Genomic DNA, 22,378 nt, shown 5'->3' with positions numbered 1-22,378 from the left:
GTCTAGTGTGCAAATAATAGTTCGCTTGTAACTTAGAAACTATGTATTCTGAATTAAATAACTTGCGTTGTTTATTTTGTTTCTGTATACATGCAGGAATCTTTTTCACAATTTGTTGTTGCTTTTTAAACCAAATATTACATGATATTCATAAATACATGCTGAAATGGGCTGAAATACCCACTTAGCTGAATGCTTGTTAAATAATGACCTATCAATGCCAGATTTGTGGTGTAAAATTTATTCATTTATTCATGATTTTACAAGTGCTTGCTTAACTTTGCTGAATTTTAATGTTTTCAAGCTTTATATTTCATAATTAAAAATTGATCCAAAATGTAAACGTTTGTTTTCATTGATCTGTTAATGATGTGTTAATTGATATGTTTATCTTCTTTTTTATTTAGAGATATATTTGAAACAAAAGAAACAGCACCTTGAGAAATACAATTTTAATTACGTTTCTACGTATGTACATGGTAAACTTCCATAATGATTTGTCAAGTTTTTTTTTAAAGAAATGGATTAAGGATTTAATAAATGAGATAATGCTATAAATCTAGTTAAAGAGAAATGCCAGTAGTTGCAGTAAACACTGATTTCATTGAGAAAGTCTGTAAAACTAGGCTTAATTGTCAGTATATCATTGAGGATCTACTACGTGGGACAGTGTATTACTATTGCTTTGAATGTCGTGCCTGACGCTTGACCCGAATCATGCGCTTATTTGCTAATTTCTCAGCAATTGCACAATTTCTTCCAGAATCCTTTGGCACATATTCTTTATTTATACAAACAGACACTTTGGTGGTCATTTCATTGGATTCTGCATGAACTCGTTTTGATATCGTTACCAAAACTGGCATTTACCTTTAAGTAACTTTAATAACAGAGGAAATTAAATTATGAAATCTCTGAAAATCTCTCATACCATAGTTTGTCAGTATGTTACAGAAAATAATTTGGATGTTGTTCTTGACTTGACAGGAAAAAATGATTGCATTGTCTTCCATGATGGTTATTTTTTATTGCTCCAATCACCACAAGTCTATTGTATATAGGAGTAGTAGTCAGTAGCGGACCGTGACCCGGCGGAGACAAAGCATTGGGGGGGGGAAGCACTGCATTGATTGTGAACAATGCTGTGCCCCCCCCCAATGCTTTGTCTCCTCCGGGTCACGGTCCGCCACCGGTAGTAGTAGTGGTAGTGGTAGTAGTAGTAGTAGTAGTAGTAGTAGTAGTAGTAGTAGTAGTAGTAGTAGTAGTAGTAGTAGTAGTAGTAGTAGTAGTTTTCTGTGTTATGAATTGTGGATTAGACTTTGACAAGCTTGGTTAAAATCTATGGGTTAAAGGGATGCTCTGGGCTGAAAATAATATGATTTAAACAGATAAAGAAAAATCAGATATACAAAACACTGGAAATTTGATCAAAATCAGACAATGAATAACAAAGTCATGGCATTTTAAAGATTTGCATTATTCCATTGAAACAGTTTTAGCCATGTCTTCATGGATATTCACTGAGCAAATTGAAGATTTCATATCCCCTCTTGTTCTTGAAATTAGGTTTATTCAAATTTTTTCGACCAAGAACTGAAATAATTGAATTGACAACTGATTTAGTACATTAGTTACCGGTATTCATTGCTGCAACTTATAATAGAGGAAACACATTATTCACATAATATGTATGAAAAATATGAAACAATTGGGATTTCATGTAATAACATAAGAAAAATGAAAGTGGAGATGTGACATCAGTCCACTTAATGAATATTCATGATGATGTGCATATACCTATTTTTAAAAAATAATGCTTAACTGTAAAATTCAATAACTTCTCTATTTGTCATCAGATTTTGATGAAATTTTCAGCATTTTGCTTTGTGAGTTTTACTCTGTTTATTTAGATATAAATGTTTTCAGCCCAGAGTACCTGTTTATGATGGCCATAGAGCACATTGGTGCCGTTGTTATGATCATGCAGTTTTTTTTCGGAGGTGTGGGGATGTCACTGATTTTTTTTTGTGTGTGAAAAAAATAAGGTTGATCATAGCCTTGTGAGCACTTTAACTTTTCATTTCTTCAAAGTTAGAATGGGTATGATAGATGAGCATGTTAGAAATTTGCCTCTCATTTGCCCTGTAAGTGTAAAATCATATTTTAGTCATTGACTTTGCATGTTTAATAGAATTAATCTAAAGCCCAGGGCACACTCTACGATTTGTTGCGAACCAAAATTTCAAACCAATTGTAATAACATTTAGTATGAGCATTCCAACCAATACAATCTCAGTGTTTAGAGTTCAGAGTAGTGGTAGGACTACTGAAATCAAAATTCTAGGCTATTACGAGCCTCCCCTCAGAAATAAAAGCAAAATCAATTCCAAATCTTAATGACGTCATCATCGGTTGTGACTTGAACCCGATTTTGGACTTTACTCTGACTACAGGGAGTGCCGAAAAGCAAAATCATGATTTTATTATTCTTTTATTATGCCGAACTTCAAATGAAATAATTTCACTTCTTGGAATTTGCATATTTAATGCAAACTCGTGTTGTATCGGATCACTTAGTGTGCGTTGGGCTTGATAGGTTATAGAATACTGGCCTGGCCGTTAGAGTTGAGAGCAGTAGTATAAGGAAGCAAAAGGGTAATATAATGCAGCATTATGATTTCAGTGTACGTTATTTTCTATTACATCCAGTGCTTTTTTTTTCATGCAACATGACCATGGTGTATTCCAACTTCTAGAGCATCAATAAACAATGAAAAGGCTTATATTTTATACCTTGGTGTATGGTAATTCTTGATTTTTCAGAGTGAATGAAAGTAGTTTGAAAGATTTTTTTCACAGTGCTTTCATATATTTTAATCGAGATAGATATACTTCTGATACCATTTCAAAAGAAGGGTGAACAGACAAGATAGAAAGAAGAAGAGGAGGAAAAAGAAGAAGATGAAGGAAAAAAGAAAAAGAAGAGAGAGCGGGAGGTTATGGTTGCAATAGATGTAGAATAAGATAACGCATTGGGGAGAGAGAGAGTTTGGGTAACATCTGCTTTTTGGCGTCATTTTCATTGATCTCATTCTCCGTCATCAACTTGTCCATTCCATCCTCTTCTTTTCCGTTCAATATTGGCCCTTACATCTTCCTACCCTTTCCTTCTTCATCTCATTATTTTCTTTCTTTCCTTCTCCTTTTCCTCATTCTTCTCCTTCGTATTCTTCTTCTTCTTTTTCTTCATCTTCACCTTATTCTCCTACTCCTCATCCTTGTTCTCCTTCTTCATCTTCATCTTCTTCTTTTCCTACCCCTCATCCTTGTTCTTCTTCTCCTCTCCCCTCCTCCTTCTCCTCCTTCTTCTTCTTCTCCTCCTCCTTCTTCTTCTTCCTCCACTTTCTTCTCCTCCTTCTGTCAATTCCTTCTACTACTCCTACATTTTCTCTGCTCTTCTCGTCTATTTTTGTTATACTGTCCTTTCTAATTAATATTGAAATCAATTGAGGTGGACCCTGTTTCCCGAATAATCTAGTTCCTGTCCAAATACTCAATAAATTTCCAATAGCAAAAAAAGATGAACGCCCTCTAAAGATCTAAAGTGTATAATCGCTTGGTGCATCGACTTCTTATTGAATTTTTACAAGTTTTCTAAAGTTTTGGCGGTTTTGAAGGATAACAATCACGTACACAAATTCAGGGGTTATCAAGGATATTCCTCAACTCCATATAAAGATAAAGACCACTATAGAAAAAAAAACACAACGCTGAAAATTTCACACAAATATAATTATGATAAGAAAGTTCTGACATTTTGGAATTTGGCTATTTTACATAAAACATTATTATAAGCCTAACACAGTGATATGTCAATGAAAGAGTCGATGTCACTCACTCACTCACTTTTACTTTTATTTTCTATTCTTTGGATTATACAACAATATTTTTTTTACAGATTTGACAATATAGGGATCCTCTGAACCACAGTAATTACACACGCATCCGAGGAGAAACAAAACTTTGTTTTACATTAAAAGAGAAGAAATTGATGGTCAAGTCCCCCCCCCCCCGAAAAAAATGTTGATTTGAATTAATAGTGAAGTATCAAACAAGCATAACGCTGAAAAAAATAATCAAAATCGGATGTAAAATAAGAAAGTAATGACATTGTAAAATCTCGCTTATTTTCTATGTCACAAAACAGTTATTTTCACTGTAAGTGAGTGATATGGAAGTGAGAGAATCGGTGATATCCCTCACTCCTAGCTAATTCATTTGTGTTTCTTATTGTTTTAATTATACAATATTTCAAATATTTTGTTTCTTTTATATATTGTTTTGTTCTAGCGTTAATTTGCTCATTCGTGCGAATTTACTTTGAGTAGTACATGTCTAAAAGCTTATGTCCGTTTTGAAGGCGGTACCAGACATTACTTTAATTCAATGTTTCAATTTTTACAAATTTGACAATAATGACCAACAAAAATGTTCAAAGAATGGTAGGACCTAATTCCAAATGTTCAGGGGAAAAAAAACATGTTCCATGAATTACAATGAGGAGAAAATGAAAACAGGCTTATGTTATTTTTCAATAACAAAATACAAAAAAAAATAGTGAGTGGATGATGACATCAGTCCCCTCATTTACATACTAACCAGGATGTGCATATAACTGTATTGTAAAATTAAAGGTCAAGTCCACCTCAGAAAAATGTTGATTTGAATCAATAGAGAAAGATCTGACAAGCACAATGCTAAAAATTTCATCAAAATCGGATGTAAAATAAGAAAGTTATGACAATACAAAGTTTCGCTTATTTTCAACAAAATAGTTACATGTATATGAACGAGCCAGTTACATCCAAATGAGAGAGTCGGTGATGTCACTCACTCACTATTTCTTTTGTTTTTTATTGTTTGAATTATACAATATTTCAATTTTTACGAATTTGACGATTAGGACCTCCTTGCCTGAAGCACAAAATGTTAAAATAATGGAATTCCACGTGTTCAGGGAGGAATGAACTTCATTTCACATGACAATGACGAGAAAATAAAAATATTTCATATAAATACAAAAGAAATAGTGAGTGAGTGATGTCATCAGTTCCTCATTTGCATACCGACCGAGATGTGCATATAACTGTTTTTTTTTAAGCGAAACTTTAAAATGCCATAACTTTCTTATTTTACATCCGATTTTGATGAAATGTTCAGTATTATGCTTGTTGAATTTTCTCTTTTTATTCAAATCAAGTTTTTGTTGGGGTGGACTTGTCCTTTAAAGCGAAACTGTCATATTTTACATCCAATATCGATGGGTGTTGTGGCGTGTGCCTGTAATCCAAGCTGTGTGGAAGTTACAAATTGATGCAGAGGTTCGAGCCCTGGTCACGCCTTTCGGATGGTGACGTTAAAGGTCGGTCCCAGACGGAAATAATCATATCTGATTGATACACGTCTGACAAAACTCAAATACACACACGATGAAATTATCAGTGTTATGCATGTTCGATTTTTCTCCTTTTATTCAACTCTTTATTTGAATTAAAAAAATTTGCTGGTGCCCCTGGGGAGGGGCACCAGCAAATTTTTTGAATCACTGAGTGAGCGCGCTTAGTTGCCAGTTATACTGACCTAATAGAGACATTTTAAAGACAATGTCATTAAACGGATATGCATCTCACTGAACAAATAATGCGAGCGCGAAGCGCGAGCTGATTTTTTTTTATTCACACCTAAAAAGAGACATTATAATCAAATTTGTGTAATCATGATAGGTACCTGTCTCGCTAAACAATGCGAGCGCGAAGTGCGAGCTGAAGTTTTCGTATATTTTGACCCCAAACAGCGAGATTTTAAGGAATATATTTTAGGAATCCATTAAGAGTATGCATATCTCACCATATGCGAGTGCCAAGCACTTGCTGATTTTATTAGAATTACATCTGAACACATGAAACACCTTTGGTAGTCATTGCAATCATGATTATCATACGCATCTCATTAATCAAATATTGCGAGCGCGAAGCGCGAGCATGAAAATTATATAATTCAGACCTGAAGGGGGGCATTCTAAGGTTTCTTTGTAGGAATTAACTAGGACCATACGTATTACATTAACCAAATGATGCGAGCGCGAAGCGCGAGCTGAACATTTTTTATATTCAGATCAGAATAAGGGACATTTTAAGGACTGATTTTAGGAATTCATGAAGAGCAGACATATCTCACCAATCCACTAATGCGAACGTAATCACGGACAGGAAATGTTTCATATATACGAAGACCTTAACATGGGGCAATCACATTTTGAGGAAAAAGAAGCATGTGTCACTACATAAAACAATGATAACTCAAGTGCTAGGAAATATATTTGGTTTAGATTTAACGGGATGTTTTAGTACAACAGGATTATATATCTCGTTAACAGACAATGCGAGCAGCAAGAACAATGAAGACGTAGGCCCTGGGAAAATTATGTTTCATGAAGTTATGATGAAAATGTTTCTTATGTAACAACATATTAATATAACATTATAATTAATAATATTTTCTTATTTCCCACTACGTTTCTTTTCCTTTCTCCCTCTTTTTTTCCTCTTCCCCTTTTCCGTTTTTTTTGTCAGCCGATTCGGGGGTGTGGCACGTGCCCCCATGCCCCACGTAGTTACGCCACTGTGTGTCCATCGGGGTGTCCATATGGCAAATACCCCTCCAGTATTATTAGTTTTTTTTTACCCCATGATGGTTTAATGGTTTATTAGAGATTACATTTAAAAATATGTTGACATTCCATCTTAATCCCTTCCAAAGGACCCCAACAATCGAATTGGAAAATAGGGGGTTTCTCTTCAATGTTATAAAGTTTCGTTTGGAAATGGTGAACTGGCTATCTATTTGCATTTTATAATTCAATAATATTGTTTTATTTGTTAAACGGTATATAAGGAAGAATTTTCACTTTTAAAACAATTATCTCTTGTGATTTTGTTTTTCATTTCTTTCGTAAAAGTGGGGGGATGTTTGTACAGGCCATCCCCCCTCCTCGAAAGGTGGGGGGGGGATATATCCCCCATCCCCCCGGGATTTACGCCAGTGGGTTAACACCACAATTTTTGCTGTGTAATAATAATAATCATCATCATCTTAATCATCATAATCATAATACGTGCTTTCCCCTAAATGTCCAAAAGCGCTCACAATTTCAATTTACCTATACATACACAATGTGAGAGGGAGTTTGCTCCATTCCATATAGATCGATGGAACCATAAGAGCTATTAGTGAAGATTTTATCTCCGCGGTGCGTTTTTGTTTAAGATATGTTTAATTAACTGGGTCCTCAGAGGATCCAGTTCTTCTACCCGAGTCCTGAGACATAAATTTCTAAACAATGAGATGAATACTTTTGGGCTAAGTTTTTAAGTGATTTGCATAACAAACAGAAGTATAGCTTAAAATTTATTCGTTGTCAAATAGGGAACCAGACTTTGCTTCTTGATTTGATCAGGCGTTGAACATTTTAGTTTTGGTTTCAACAACGGCATTGGTGGCCGATGCAAACAAAGTCAAATGTTTCTATATATTATGCCCCATTAAGTTATTTTATATATCTACATTATAGGGCAGTTTTGAGGAGAGGTAAGAAAAATGTTCTTGCATGCCCTATAATGCTATAGACTACGTTTTATTTGAGGTGAATATTTCAAAAGGATTCAGCTTCGCAACTCGATCATCATATACATAGCTGTATGGTTTCAAACCCCAGACTCCAGACAAAGCCCGAGACAAAGCAAACGATCTCGACTTCTAAAGATAACTTTCCAGTAGGACTCATTTTATTTTATTTATTTATTTATTTTACACGTTCCTGTCATTTTTGTTGTTGTTGTTGTTGTTGTTTTTTCCCGGGTTTTTTCTTTAACGATTGGTACACAATCATAAAAGTGAGCACATAGGGGCCTACGGTTTTCGAGCTGTGGTTTCAATAAGAAAAATTGAATTCGCTCGTTAATCATTAAGTATTCGTTGGATTCGTTGTCACGAAAACTGTCTCCTTATTGCTTTCTTGATGAATTTATCTCCCTCAAATCAAACACTGCTCGCATTAGATCGAAGCGGGAAGAACTCATCGATCAGCTGATCGCGATTTCAAGCGAAAGGTCATTGAACTGGAAAAGTTGCTTGGTGGTGTCGCCTTTCCAAAGAGTTTCCCGAGTTTCTGAATTTCGAAGCTGAGAAATAATTTCAAGGAATTGGACCCAGTTATTGTTTTTTTATATATAATTTGGAGCTGGAGGTAATTATTGAACGAAATAGTAAGATCACATTGGTTGAAACATTTTCATATGCAACTTTGATTTAGCTTACGGAGAAGTTAAAGGTTTGTCTTGCTTTGAGACTGAGTTCGAGATGGACCGTGTGATTGCCCTCGCACCTCCCGAGTCTTCCCGGGCCGCTGTGGGAGGATTACCGGTCGTAGCTGTTTTAGTATCTGATACTCACAAAATTTGTTTTGGTTCTTTCAAGTGAAGATCCATATAAATGTGTAATGCATGAGTATTATTCAAGAAGATAAGATGAGATAGTGTTTATGGAAATTTAGTTCAGGCTTTAAAGTGTGAACATCAATTTACATTCATGTTTGCTGTTAAAATTGAGTGAGATTCATGGCAATTGGCATTTGACAGACGATACAGGCTAACATGTCTGACATTTGAATGAAAATCGTTCACACCTTATATTTTTATAGATGATTTCAGGAATAGATGGGTTAATCATAATCATATGTTAATGGTTAGTGTAGTTAGATGTATAATTGGATTATCATCTTACAAAGCAACCCCACCACCTCCGCCACCACCAACAACAATTATTGATCAGTACAGCATATCACCACCAACTCTCCACCACCATCATCGATCATCACCTCCACCATCATCACCACTTCCACCACTACCCCCACCCCCATCTCTACCCCGTCTCCACCACTTCACCACTGGCCAATAAACAATTTCATCACCTCCCCACCCCTGTTACTCCACCTCCACCACTACCATCACCAACATCATATCCACTATCACTCGTCACTTGTCACCACACACCACCTCCTCTACCACCGTCACCACCATCACATCCATTAATAGAATTCACACACCACCACACATCTGCCATCACCATCTCCAAAACCGCCTGGATATCAATACCACTATCACACCACCCCACCACTACCATTACATCCACACCATCAATACCATGTCACTCCAGCCAACTCTCCACCACCATCACTTCCATCATCATCATCACCTCCACCATCATCACCACCACCACCATCCACAACACCACCATTCCCATCCACCACCACCACCATCCACAACACCACCACCACCCTCCACCATCATCACCACTTCCACCACCACCCCCACCTCTCTACCCCGTCTCCACCACTTCACCACTGGCCAATAAACGATTTCATCACCTCCCCACCCCTGTTACTCCACCTCCACCACTACCTACCATCACCAACATCATATCCACTATCACTCGTCACTTGTCACCACACACCACCTCCTCTACCACCGTCACCACCATCACATCCATTAATAGAATTCACACACCACCACACATCTGCCATCACCATCTCTAAAACCGCCTGGATATCAATACCACTATCACACCACCCCACCACTACCATTACATCCACACCATCAATACCATGTCACTCCAGCCAACTCTCCACCACCATCACTTCCATCATCATCACCTCCACCATCATCACCACCACCACCACCATCTACTACCACCACCACCATCCACAACACCACCACTCCCATCCACCACCACCACCATCCACAACACCACCACCACCCTCCACCAACACCACCACCCTCCACCAACACCACCACTGCCACAGAGTCCATTTAGGGTATGAACTATGAAAATGAAAAAAAGTTGTCTTTCATTTATGGTACTTTCTAAATATTATTTCTCATATTTTTGTTGTGTGGGTGACACCCAGTGCTCAATTTTGTACTGGTAAATTCCTTTCTTACGGAGAGTGTAGGATCCAAAGTCGGACTACACAGCCATGTGTCATATTACATCACTGGCTGTGTACTCTAGCGACCATTATTCAGGCATCAGATCAAAGAAATACGTTGAATGGAAGCCCATTCACCCCTGTCAAATCCCAATGCTGTCCTGTGTGCCCCCCTGAGTAAATTGATCTGGAGAATCCTTTCAGCCTATCCCTGATCTTTTGTCTTTTTATTGAGGTCCATATAAATGACACAGGGAATCGAGTGTTTTGTAAGGTAATGATATAGTTTTGAATGCTCATGAGTAGAATAAGTGGCTGATAAATGATCAGTTTTCACATTAAGTAGGAAACAAAGTAAGTTTTGCTGTAAACTTCGCTTTCATCAAGTTATCTTTCTGGACTTCTTCTGTATTTACTTTGAGATGAAAAGACTAGGCCTTTTGTTGTGTATTTCTAAATTCCACTTTTAGTGGGTGGTGTGGAAGGGGATATCTCTACCTAAACTTTTAGGGGCTTGTGCAAATAGTTGGTGATTGCAAACATTTAGATTCTGTGGTTTCTTCATTTAAAAATCTATTATTAGGTTTTTATTCACACAGAAATTGTTTCTGATACAGGAAAATCTATTAAGTTTGATTTACATTGAAATTTTGCAAACATTTAGCTTATACAGTTTTTATATCTATTAATTCTATGACTTGAAATACCTATGTCTTAAACTTACTGTTATGAGTAGTTCAGTATTTTAACTATTTTATCACATGTGAATCTTCAACCTATCTAGAGTTTTGTAAAGTAAAAAAAAGAATTCTGTATCAATTTCGCTGTGTATGTAGGTCTACTTTCTCCAGAATTTTCTAGATTATTTGAGGTGATTTTAAAGCCTCGTTAGGTGTGTATAACTTCTTTACCTTCATGCAACCCATTGTATTCTATTCAGGAGTTTACACCTGATTAACTCCAAGACGTTTTTATGAGAGGTGAATATAGGTGGTTTCAAACCGCCTCGATCACAAGAATCCCCGTTAAATTACGAGAACTTTTTAAGGCTAGAAAATACCCGTTAATTATTCCTGCATTCACACCGCCCCGAAACACATCCTTCGGGATAAGTTCCCGAAGTTACGAGCATGCGCAGTGTGGTCTGATAAGCAGGCAAGGCGCGAGATTCAAAATCACTAGCCCAGCAGCCACCCACGCCGCCGGGCCCAACGACACGCTGGGCTAAAAGTTCCCGTAATTTGCTTTCACATCGCCAAAATACCTGCGACCTTGGAAAAATCCCCACAAAAGTTCTCGTAATTTCGCCACGTACTTACTATTTAGCGGGTATTTTCTTTCGGGGAAATTACGCGTAGTTTGCTTTTACATTACCAAAATACCTGGTATTTTCTGATCGGGGTAAATTTCCCGACCAGAGAATACCTGGAACTGGCGAACTTCGAGGCGGTCTGAAAACGCCTTCTGTGGTCCCCTTAAATCACAAGTACTGTAGACATTCTGCATACTTGAATCACTATTGATGGTTTTAAAGATTTTCTTGCCTTGCTTGCATAGTTTGTGCTAATTTGAATATTCACGTTGTCTCTGTGAAATTTTGTTAGCCTGGTGCTTGTTTCTTGTTAACTACAATATATTTTTAACACAGAACACTCTAAATGCAAAAGAGCTAATCTGGGTCGCGTGTCATAAAGGATGTGCAACTGTTGTAGCTTTGCCATTATGGCAACTGCCATGGTTCTGATTGGTTGCTGAGCTCTGTTACCATGATAGTTGCCATAATGGCAAAGTTACAACTGTTGTAAGTCCAATAAGCCAGTTCGTAGTTCCTTTCTGCTCATGATCAAAAGATTCTACGCATGATCAGAAGAAGGTCATTTGTACTAAAGTGAGATGGTGCTTTAAAATCTAATGAGATAAGCACCAACCTTGATGTCTTGATTATTCATATATTTTTTTGAATTGTCGTTTTCAATTACATCCACAAAAAACAACAATGCTTCCACGAATGACTGGTATTTCACAGTTTGCAAAGTACATTGTGCAACATGCTAAGATATGCATTTAAAGTAGGAATGCAACAAATGCCTTCATTAAGCCATTTGTGTGCTATTCTAGTCACCTGGTCTATTAAATTTCTTCATCCTGCTATGTAAGGCAAGCTTACGTAATATCTTGCTTTGAAATCTGCCTATCATGATGAAAGAAATGAAAGGTCATTTGACCAAAACTGTCCATGAAGTAACTACGAACTGGTCTATATGAATCAGGTCCCGGGTCACTCCTGTCAGAGTGAGACTAGGGACTGGAGTGGGATTTTCGTCTTTTGAGAGTCCAATATAGCTCCTTCTGGAGTGAAAATATCTAAAAATAAACTCTGTTCACTCATGAAGTAGCTATAATGCACTCTCAAAAGAATGAAATCTCACTCCATAAAGACTGGTTACCTCATCTCACTCTGAGAGGTGAGTGATTAGGGATGAGATTAGCTCCTTTGTATTAGATAAACCTTAAAGGAAAATGGAACCCTTCAAACAAGATAACTTGTGCAAAAACAGAAAAAATAAAAAAAAAAACAGGTAAACAAAAGTTTGAGAAAAATTAAATGAATAATAAGAAAGTTATGAGCATTTTGAAGTTAAGATCATTATCCTTTTATTGGCAATGCGACAAAGATGTGTGATGCCACATGTGAACAATTTACATTACTATTCGATATCACTTAAACTGCCTCTTTTATCACATCTATCAGTAGATCATGTGTTCTTTCTATAGGAGGGCATGTAATACATTTCAAAGAATATGTACACTGTATATACCATTTTACCATCTATGCCAATAAGCATGTACTTTATATGATTTTGCAAACTTTATCATCATGAATGGTAACCACCACCATGGAAACAATTATTTTATTAGCTGCTTAGCTTTGTTACCAATGTAGTTATCAGGATAGGTGGTTTCAGACCGCCTCGAAGTTCGTCAGTTCCAGGTATTCTCTGATCGGGAAATTTACCCCGATCAGAAAATACCAGGTATTTTGGTAATGTGAAAGCAAACTACGCGTAATTTCCCCGAAAGAAAATACCCGCTAAATAGTAGGTACTTGGCGAAATTACGAGAAATTTCGCGGGGATTTTTCCAAGGTCGCAGGTATTTTGGCAATGTGAAAGCAATTTACGGGAACTTTTAGCCCAGCGGGTCGTTGGGCGCGGAAGCCTCGGGTGGCTGCTGGACTAGTGATTTTGAATCTCGCGCCTTGCCTGCTTATCAGACCATACTTCGCATGCTCGTAACTTCAGGAACTTATCCCGAAGGATGTGTTTCAGGGCGGTATGAATGCAGGAATAATTAACAGGTATTTTTTAGCCTTAAAATGTTCTCTTAATTTAATGGGAATTCTTGTGATTGAGGCGGTTTGAAACCACCCAATGACAAACTTAACATAATTATGTGTCCTTATTGAAACAGGGCCCATGGACATTGCTGAAAGTCTTGAAAAAGAGACTTTGAATAATCTTTAAAAATATTTTTCTTTTACAATTTCTTCAGAATAGCCTCCATGATGGAAGTAATATAATTTATTTGCAAAGTTCTTTTAATGTTACCTTGAAGTTATCTTAAAGGGGAAGTTCAACCTGACAAAAACTTTATTGTAAAAATAGCAGAAAAATTAATAAAAAATATTGCCAAAGGTTTGAGAAAAATTATTAGAAAAAGTTATTAGAATTTCAATTATTTGATTTGTGACGTCATATGCGAGCAGCATTCATACATAGCGAATGGTAAAAAATCAATGAAATGTCATTTTCTCAGAAAATAGACAATGGTTTTCACTGCACCTTTTGTATATCAATAGACAAATCATTTCACACCCGATCATGAATAGAAAACAAAATTAAAAAGGTTTTCACTGTACCTTTTGTATATCAATAGACAAATCATTTCACACCCGATCATGAATAGAAAACAAAATTAAGTAATCAGGAACCATACAAAATTTGAAATTCATGCATTTTATATTACATAACACATGGGGCAGCTGCTTGTTTATGACGTCACAGATCCAAATCTTTGAACTCTAACAACTTTCTTACTTTTTAACGGATTTTCCTCAAACCTTCATCAATATTTTTGACTAATTTTTCTGCTATTTTTACAACAAAGTTTTCTTCAGGGTGAACTTCCCCTTTAAATGCCACACGTTGGGTTGATCAAGGTATTCACAGCTTCTGTGGTGCCATTATCCTAGAGATCATCGTCCATTCAAGTGCGCTTTTATGAAAATTTATCTTCATTGATAAGATTGGTTTCAGTTTTATGTATTGATAAATTTAGAGTAGTTCTCTTATTATGCTTTCTGCAATATTGTGGACAGAATGACCCATAGGCCTGTATTCTGAAGTCAGATTTAACTTAGACTATGGCCTAACTCTGCTAAAATTATGGGATGCCAAATGTTTTTTTTTTCTTCAAAATTTTGTTTACAGTGAATGCTTGTCATGTTAACTGTGCTCTTCACTAATATTTAATGGTGAAGATAGTTGCCATACTTGTCCTTCCCAGGCAGTTACATGTAATAACATGAGCTGATACATTGAACCTCTACTGTTAGAGATTATCTAACAACTGGCTTTTCATAGTTAAACCACAACTTAAAACCAGTGTTCAAATTAAACCCGACTTCAGAATGCAGGCCATAGGGTTAAGTGGTTACACTTCGTAATTCCGAAGCTTCGTAATTCCGAAGGTTCTTTATTCCGAAGGTTCGTAATTCCGAAACACGTAAATTGCCTATACCTCGATGTTCGTTAATCCGAAAACGAAAAAGGGTTCGTTAATCCGAACATTTGTGGCGTTATTCCGACGGTTCGTTATTCCGAAGGTTCGATAATCCGAAAACGAAATAAGGTTCGTTGTTCCGAAGGTTCGATAATCCGAAAACGAAATAAGGTTCGTTTTTCCGAAGGTTCGTTAATCCGAAAACGAAATAAGGTTCGTTAATCCGAAAACGAAATAAGGTTCGTTAATCCGAAAACGAAATAAGGTTCGTTAATCCGAAAACAAAATAAGGTTCGTTAATCCGAAAAATGAAAACCGGGAAAGCAGGGGCAGAGGCAAGGGGAGGGGGGCGGGGACACTGTTGCCGTTCAATTGTTATGAAGATGGGAAGGCAAGGGCGGCCGAACGAATTTTCGTTTGGGGGGTAAAGCCAAAAAATGAAACTCATACGTCAAAATTGACATTTTGGTGATATTTTCCCCTTAAGATTATCATCTGCTTGAAGTCATTGTGTGTTTGATAGTGATTAAGTAGAGAAAAACCTTTTTTGAAGTGATTTCTTATTATGGCAAAACGTATATTTAGGCTTTATTTTTCGGGAGAGAGTGTAATGAGCGAGCGGCTTGGTAAAACAAATTTAAAGATGAAGTTGTAAAACGTTTTTTGGGGTCAATTATTCATAAAATGGCATAATTGCGAGGTGTTGCGAGCGTGAATCACAAGCTAAAACTTTAGGGTATTTCAATAAAAAATGAAAATAAGTTTTTAAAAATCCGAGCAGATTTCTGCTGTCATTAAAAAGATGTGCATCTAACTAAAAAAATTAACACGAGCGCAAAACGCAGCTTAAACATACTGACCAGAAAAGGAACCTGTTAAAGAAAGCATTTAGTGACTTCTTTAGGATGCATATTTCACCAATCGAATGAGAGTGCGAAGCGCAAGCTGAAAATTTGCAATATTCCAGCCTGAAAACTTAACTTATATACTTTAAAAAGAGTATTTTATTTCGAAAAACACGAAAAACGGCATATTTATTTTTGAAAAAGGAACTTTCCCATTTTGGAAAATATTCATTTCCCTGTTTTTTATTTCATTTTTGGGGTGCAAGTGCCCCCTGCCTCCCTCCCGGCGGATCCAACTTTCGTCAAATGGGGGGGGGCAATATTTTTTCAGCCACATTTTCCTCGATCGGCAGCTTAAAGTTGATTTTTGATTGTTTCTTTGAAAGGGTAGTCCTAACAGTCAATAATTAGCTTTATACTTATAAAATAAAGTAAATATGTAATGACATAATAAACCCTTTTTGTCTCACCTGCGAAGCAAAGTGAGACTATAGGCGCCGCTTTTCCGACGGCGACGGCGGCGGCGTCAACATCAAATCTTAACCTGAGGTTAAGTTTTTGAAATGACGTCATAACTTAAAAAGTATATGGACCTAGTTAATAAAACTTGGCCATAAGGTTAATCAAGTATTACTGAACATCCTATTAGAGTTTCATGTCACATGACCAAGGTCAAAGGTCATTTAGGGTCAATGAACTTAGACCATGTTGGAGGATTCAACATCGAAATCTTAACCTGAGGTTAAGTTTTTGAAATGTCATCATAACTTAGAAAATATATGGACCTAGTTCATGAAACTTGGACATAAGGTTAATCAAGTATCACTGAACATCCTGCATGAGTTTCACGTCACATGACCAAGGTCAAAGGTCATTTAGGGTCAATGAACTTTGGCCGAATTGGGGATATCTGTTGAATTCCCATCATAACTTTGAAAGTTTATGGATCTGATTCATGAAACTTAGACATAATAGTAATCAAGCATCACTGAAAATTTTGTGCAAGTTTCAGGTCTCATGATTAAGGTCAAAGGTCATTTAGGGTCAATGAACTTTGGCCGAATCAGGGGTATCTGTTGAATTACCATCATAACTTTAAAAGTTTTTTGGTCTAGTTCATTAAACTTGGACATTAGAGTAATCAAGTATCACTGAACATCCTGTGCGCGTTTCAGGTCACATGACCAAGGTCAAAGGTCAATGAACTTTGGCCGAATGGGGTGTATCTGTTGAATTACCATCATAACTTTGAAAGTTTATGGATCTGATTCATGAAACTTGTACATAAGAGTAATCAAGTATCACTGAACATCCTGTTCGAGTTTCAGGTCACATGATCAAGGTCAAAGGTCATTTAGGGTCAATGAACTTTGGCCGAATCGGGGGTATCTGTTGAATTACCATCATAACTTTGAAAGTTTATTGGTCTAGTTCGTTAAACTTGGACATTAGAGTAATCAAGTATCACTGAACATCCTGTGCGCATTTCAGGTCACATGACCAAGGTCAAAGGTCAATGAACTTTGGCCATATTGGGTGTATCTGTTGAATAACCATCATATCTCTGTAAGTTTATTGGTCTAGTTCATAAAAAGTGGACATGAGAGTAACCATGTATCACTGAACATCTTGTGCGAGTTAGAGTAGTTTTCAAAGTCAGCACTGCTGCTATATTGAACTGCGTGATGCAGGTGAGACGGCCAGAGGCATTCCACTTGTTAAATAATGTGAGCGCGAGCTATATATTTTTTTTATGATGGGCAATATGTTTGTGATCTTCAAAACGAGATGCCTATGTAACTAAATTTAGATAATAACTGCGAGCAAGATCGCAAACAGAAATTTTAAATATATAAGCTCTGACCTGATCTAAAGGGGACATTTAAAGAACTTTTTGCAGTTAGCCATGAAGACGATGCGTGTTTCAACCAGTGTCGGCGGAATATATTTTCCTGGGGGGGGGGGCAAAGCCAAAAAAAGGGGCCAATAGGGACAATTTGGTGCAAAAGTATATTTTCACCATGAGATTATCATCTGTGTAAAGAGGTTGTGTGTTTTGTAGTAATTGAATTGAGCAAAAAAATTAAGTGATCACTGATTGATAAATTATATATTTACGTTTCATTTCTGCGAGCATAGCGAGCAAGCGGTTTGGGGGGAAGAAATCAAATCTGAAGATGTAAAATTCGCATTTTTGGTCAATTACTGTTAAAAGGGCATCCTTGTGAGATGTTGCGAGCTAATCACGTGCTCAAACTTTTGGAAATTTCATGTAGGCCTAGAATGATAATAATGATATAGATATTATTTACTCAGGGAAGCCACTTCAGTTCTGCAAAACTGTTCTCCCAGCTATTATTTTTTTTAAAGAATGCTTAGAATGTCCAGTTTTCAGGTTGGAAAATCAGAAAATTTTCGCTCACGTTTCTCGCTCGCATCAAGTATTGTTTATTGAGGAACTCATTCTATTCCTGGTTACAAAAAAATATAAAATGTCCAGTTTTCAGGTGGAATATCACAAACTTTAAGCTTGTGGTTCGCGCTCTCATTATTTAGTTCGTGAGATATATATTCTATTAGGTAAAAGGTTTTATGCAACGGGCCCCAGGTCAGTATATAAACAAATTACAGCTCGCCCTCGAGTTAATTCTTTAGAAAGATACACATCTTTCTCACGATTAAAAAAACTGCTCAGAATGTTTAAGTTCACGTCTTGTTACATGAAATGTCTACTCGTTTGAGCTTGCGATTCCCGCTTTCAACATCTCACAAGGATCATTATTATAGTATTATTTTTATTACCAGCAGAAGCTGTTATTAAAAATGGCATCCCCTCCAATACAAATCCTATTATCTAGAGGTTACTCGCACGCGACCAACACACTTGATCCCCTGCATCTTTAGACCATTTGCTTAGGCAGCAATTGCTCAGATAAAATCGACATTAGCCTATATGCTTGATCAGGGCGCCTATTCTTAATGAAATACATGCTTTTGGCCACAACACATGCATGTATCATCGATCGTCATTGCATAATATCGTGTAATCTTGTAATGACAACACTGTTTTTGTTACCAAAATGAATAATTTTTCATTTTCGGAAATACGAACCTTATTTAATTTTCGGATTAACGAACCTTATTTCGTTTTCGGATTAACGAACCTTATTTCGTTTTCGGATTAACGAACCTTATTTCGTTTTCGGATTGACGAACCTTCGGAATTACGAACCTTATTTTGTTTTCGGATTAACGAACCTTCGGAATTACGAACCTTATTTCGTTTTCGGATTAACGAACCTTCGGAATTACGAACCTTCGGAAATACGAACCTTCGGAATAACCGAACCTTCGGAATTACGAATGTATGCGGGGTTAAGATTGTGGGTTAGGTATGGACAGCCAACTGTGACACAAATCTCAAAAAGTAGAAGTTAAATCTCATCAGTCATTAACTCACATATTATTCCTAACAGTCAGGAAATAATAACTATAATTGTTTCATGGGGAAAAGCAAAATAAAAACAAAAAACAAATAAGTAGACAAACTTTTACTGTTTTTAACTTCCCATTATTTCATAGCAGAGTTACCATGGTCCTTATAAATACCCCTGATCAATGCAACTCTAATAATAAAAAACATCATGATTTAAAATGCATCCCTTCCTTTTTTTTCCACTACTACCAACATACTGAAATCAAAATTCTCGGCTCTGTGCAGCGATGTGTGAAGTCTTAATAAAATCAGCTTTTTACATAGCACTTCAATATAATACATCGGAATGACTTTACTGATATATTATTATTACCCCGGTCATCAGATTCAGTCAGTACATCATACCCGCACACACATTTTGTGCACATCCTCCACTCCCTGGGAGTATTCCTGTCAGTCACCGGTGCGGCAAACACTGTACTGGGCAATCTACAATGACTTTCACATCCTACTGGGTACCCATTTAGCACCTGGGTTGAGAGTGGCAAAGTGTGGATTAATGCCTTGCCAAATGATGCCAGATTGTGGTGGGATTCAAACGCATAACCCCCTGTTTACAAAAAGAGAGAACACTACACCACGGCTCTTCCATACCCCATTGCTGAAGACTTTGTCTGAACACAACTACCTATCATATCTGGGCCAACTTTGGAGGAGGTCAAAGTTATACATTTATTTGTACAATGTATCAGTGTCAATGTTCAGCGATTAGCAATGTAAAAGACCCTTTAGGTAATATTATTTGAATGCTTACAACATGTTAATCATCAAATTACAAATCTGAACATGTTTCAAAAAGCTCAATATCCCCTTTAATATCTGTGGTGTCACATAAGGTGGTTTCAAACCGCCGTGATTATAAGAATCCCTGTGAAATTACAAGAACTTTTTTAGGCTAAAAAATACCCATTAATTATTCTTGCATTCACACCGCCCTGAAGCATACCCTTCAGGATAAGTTCCTGAAGTTATCAGCATGTGCATTGTGCACTATGGTCTGATAAGCAGGCGAGGCACGAGATTCAAAATCACTAGCTCAGCTGCCACCCACGGCGCCCGCGCCCAACGACACGCTGGGCTAAAAGTTTCTGTAAATTGCTTTCACATTGCCAAAATACCTGCGACCTTGGAAAATTCCCCGCAAAAGTTCTCGTAATTTTTACAAGTACCTTCTGTTTAGTGGGTATTTATTACGCATAATTTGCTTTCACATTGCCAATATTACCTGGTATTTTCTGATCGGGTTAAATTTCTGATCAGAAAATACCTGTAACTGACGACCTTTGAGGCGGTCTGAAACCACCTAAATTTCCTTTTATTTTTCTCTCTCCCTGCAGGAACTACCAGCGGACATTTGACAGGCCTCAGTATTTCCTCTCATTTTGATAATTAAAACCACCTCTTCTTCATCAAGGGCATACCTAGTAGTAAATCCTTCCCTATCGTTTCCCTATTAGATTATAGAGCTTTATACCACTAAATGCTTTTAATTCCCCCATGATCGAAACAGATTTGAAAAAATATCAGTCACTGAAAATATTTATGCGTGGTAGGTTAGACTCTGTACGCTTGTATGCACTGCATCTACATGCTATTAACTACCAGAAAAATGTTTTACATTGTAATATTTACCCAATGTTTACAGACTGATAGTATTACGATTTTTAATCATAGAAGGTATATGTAGAGTTTCATTGGAATCAAAGTTCAGATTATGAGGTCTTATCTTCATAATTTGCTTGAAGGTACCGAAAACCTAGGTGGTATTTTCGTTCACAATACCAAACAAAGGTTGATGTGGAACAAAAGCTGTTGTTCTTTGCACAACTTACTCAAGACCTGATAAAATAACACCAGTGAAACTGCTTGGGGTGCTCCAGGTGCTATTTCAGTAAGGTGAGAGGTAGCGTCCAGCTTGAGGGTCAGTCCCTATCTAAATACCACCAAGCAATTTCTGGAGAAAGAAAAACTGACCAGTTCTTATAAATTCTTAGGAATGGTGGCATCCCACATTTACATGTAAAAATGATTTAGGAGTGATACCTGGATTTTAAGTCTTGTTGAGCCAAAAAGATCTTCACTTTTTAAGGCATTGATGGGAAGAGGTGGTTGAGTTTTCATTTTTTTATGACAGAAAGAGAAATTTGTGATTTTTCTAAGAATCCTGTATGAAGGATTCCTCATTTTTGCAAATCTGCTGGCAGTTGGAAATATTGACGCAAGGGATGAGATTGAAAGCATCAACACTTCGTGCAGGAAGTTGTCTTTAAAAGAAGGAAGTTTTTCTCCCAATTTCATGGACACCTACGCGGCTCTTGATGGTGGATCAACACTGAAGCAACAATTTGGTTTACCGATGGAAGGACAGCAGGAAACAAGAGTCAGGATGACGGAAACTGACTGTGATAACGGTGACTGTAACACGGAACCGAACCCACTTGGGATCGATATCAGCGGTCTCTTTGCCACTTTTGGTAAGTACATGTACATGTATACGGATAAAACAAAACTTGTCAATGCATGTATTGTTAAGCTCATTAATTGTTTAAAGTCCATGTCCGGCAGGTGAAGGATCATTTTTTAAGACAATTTTTTTAATCTTGCAATCGGTGTGGATGGTCGTAATGTGGAAAAATGGAGAGACAGGGATTTGATAAATTGTCGATGAGAGCTTTTATTCAGAGCATAAATCTTGGTAAGAAATTATTCTGCTCTATTTTTTATTTAGTAGTAGTAGAATTTAAGTTATGTATATTGAATGCATCAGTGGTATTTTGTTTGTGGTGCTGATGACAGTACACCTTTGTGTGATGGTTTTCACCATTATTAGATGGAAATATTGAATTTAGAAATATTATTGATTATAAGTATGATAATGATCTTATTCTAGTGATAATGATCTTTTCCTAGTACAGTGCATGTCTTTACCTATGGACATATACGTGCTTTCAAAGGGATATTTGAGTATTATAAACCTGGCTGTTAATCTGGCTCTTGTAGCAGGGTTTTACTTTTACATTTGAATATGTCAGGCTTTGAGAAAAATATGGTGGGAATTATTTATCCAAGGTTGGTCTGGCAATTACTATTTATTTCCGAAAGAAAAATAGTTATATTGCTAGTCCAACAGAGGATTAAGAATTCCCACTATGCTTTCGAAGGAAACGCCTAATATACTTGTTTTCTATCCTATTTTTAATGAATTGGAGC

General features: G+C 36.8%; 1 long non-coding RNA gene across 1 annotated transcript; it reads left to right on the top strand.

Moving 5' to 3' along the window:
• Positions 1-8,177: 8,177 nt before the first annotated feature.
• Positions 8,178-21,641, top strand: LOC121428201. The gene is made up of 3 exons (XR_005971743.1): positions 8,178-8,305; positions 20,506-20,595; positions 21,303-21,641. It is a non-coding gene; the product is annotated as an uncharacterized LOC121428201 (long non-coding RNA).
• Positions 21,642-22,378: the final 737 nt, after the last annotated feature.

This window comes from Lytechinus variegatus, chromosome 14, assembly GCF_018143015.1.
Source record: "Lytechinus variegatus isolate NC3 chromosome 14, Lvar_3.0, whole genome shotgun sequence".
Lineage (NCBI taxonomy): Eukaryota > Metazoa > Echinodermata > Echinoidea > Temnopleuroida > Toxopneustidae > Lytechinus > Lytechinus variegatus.
The sequence above is the reverse complement of the archived record's forward strand: the minus strand, read 5'-3'. Positions and strand labels throughout refer to the sequence as shown.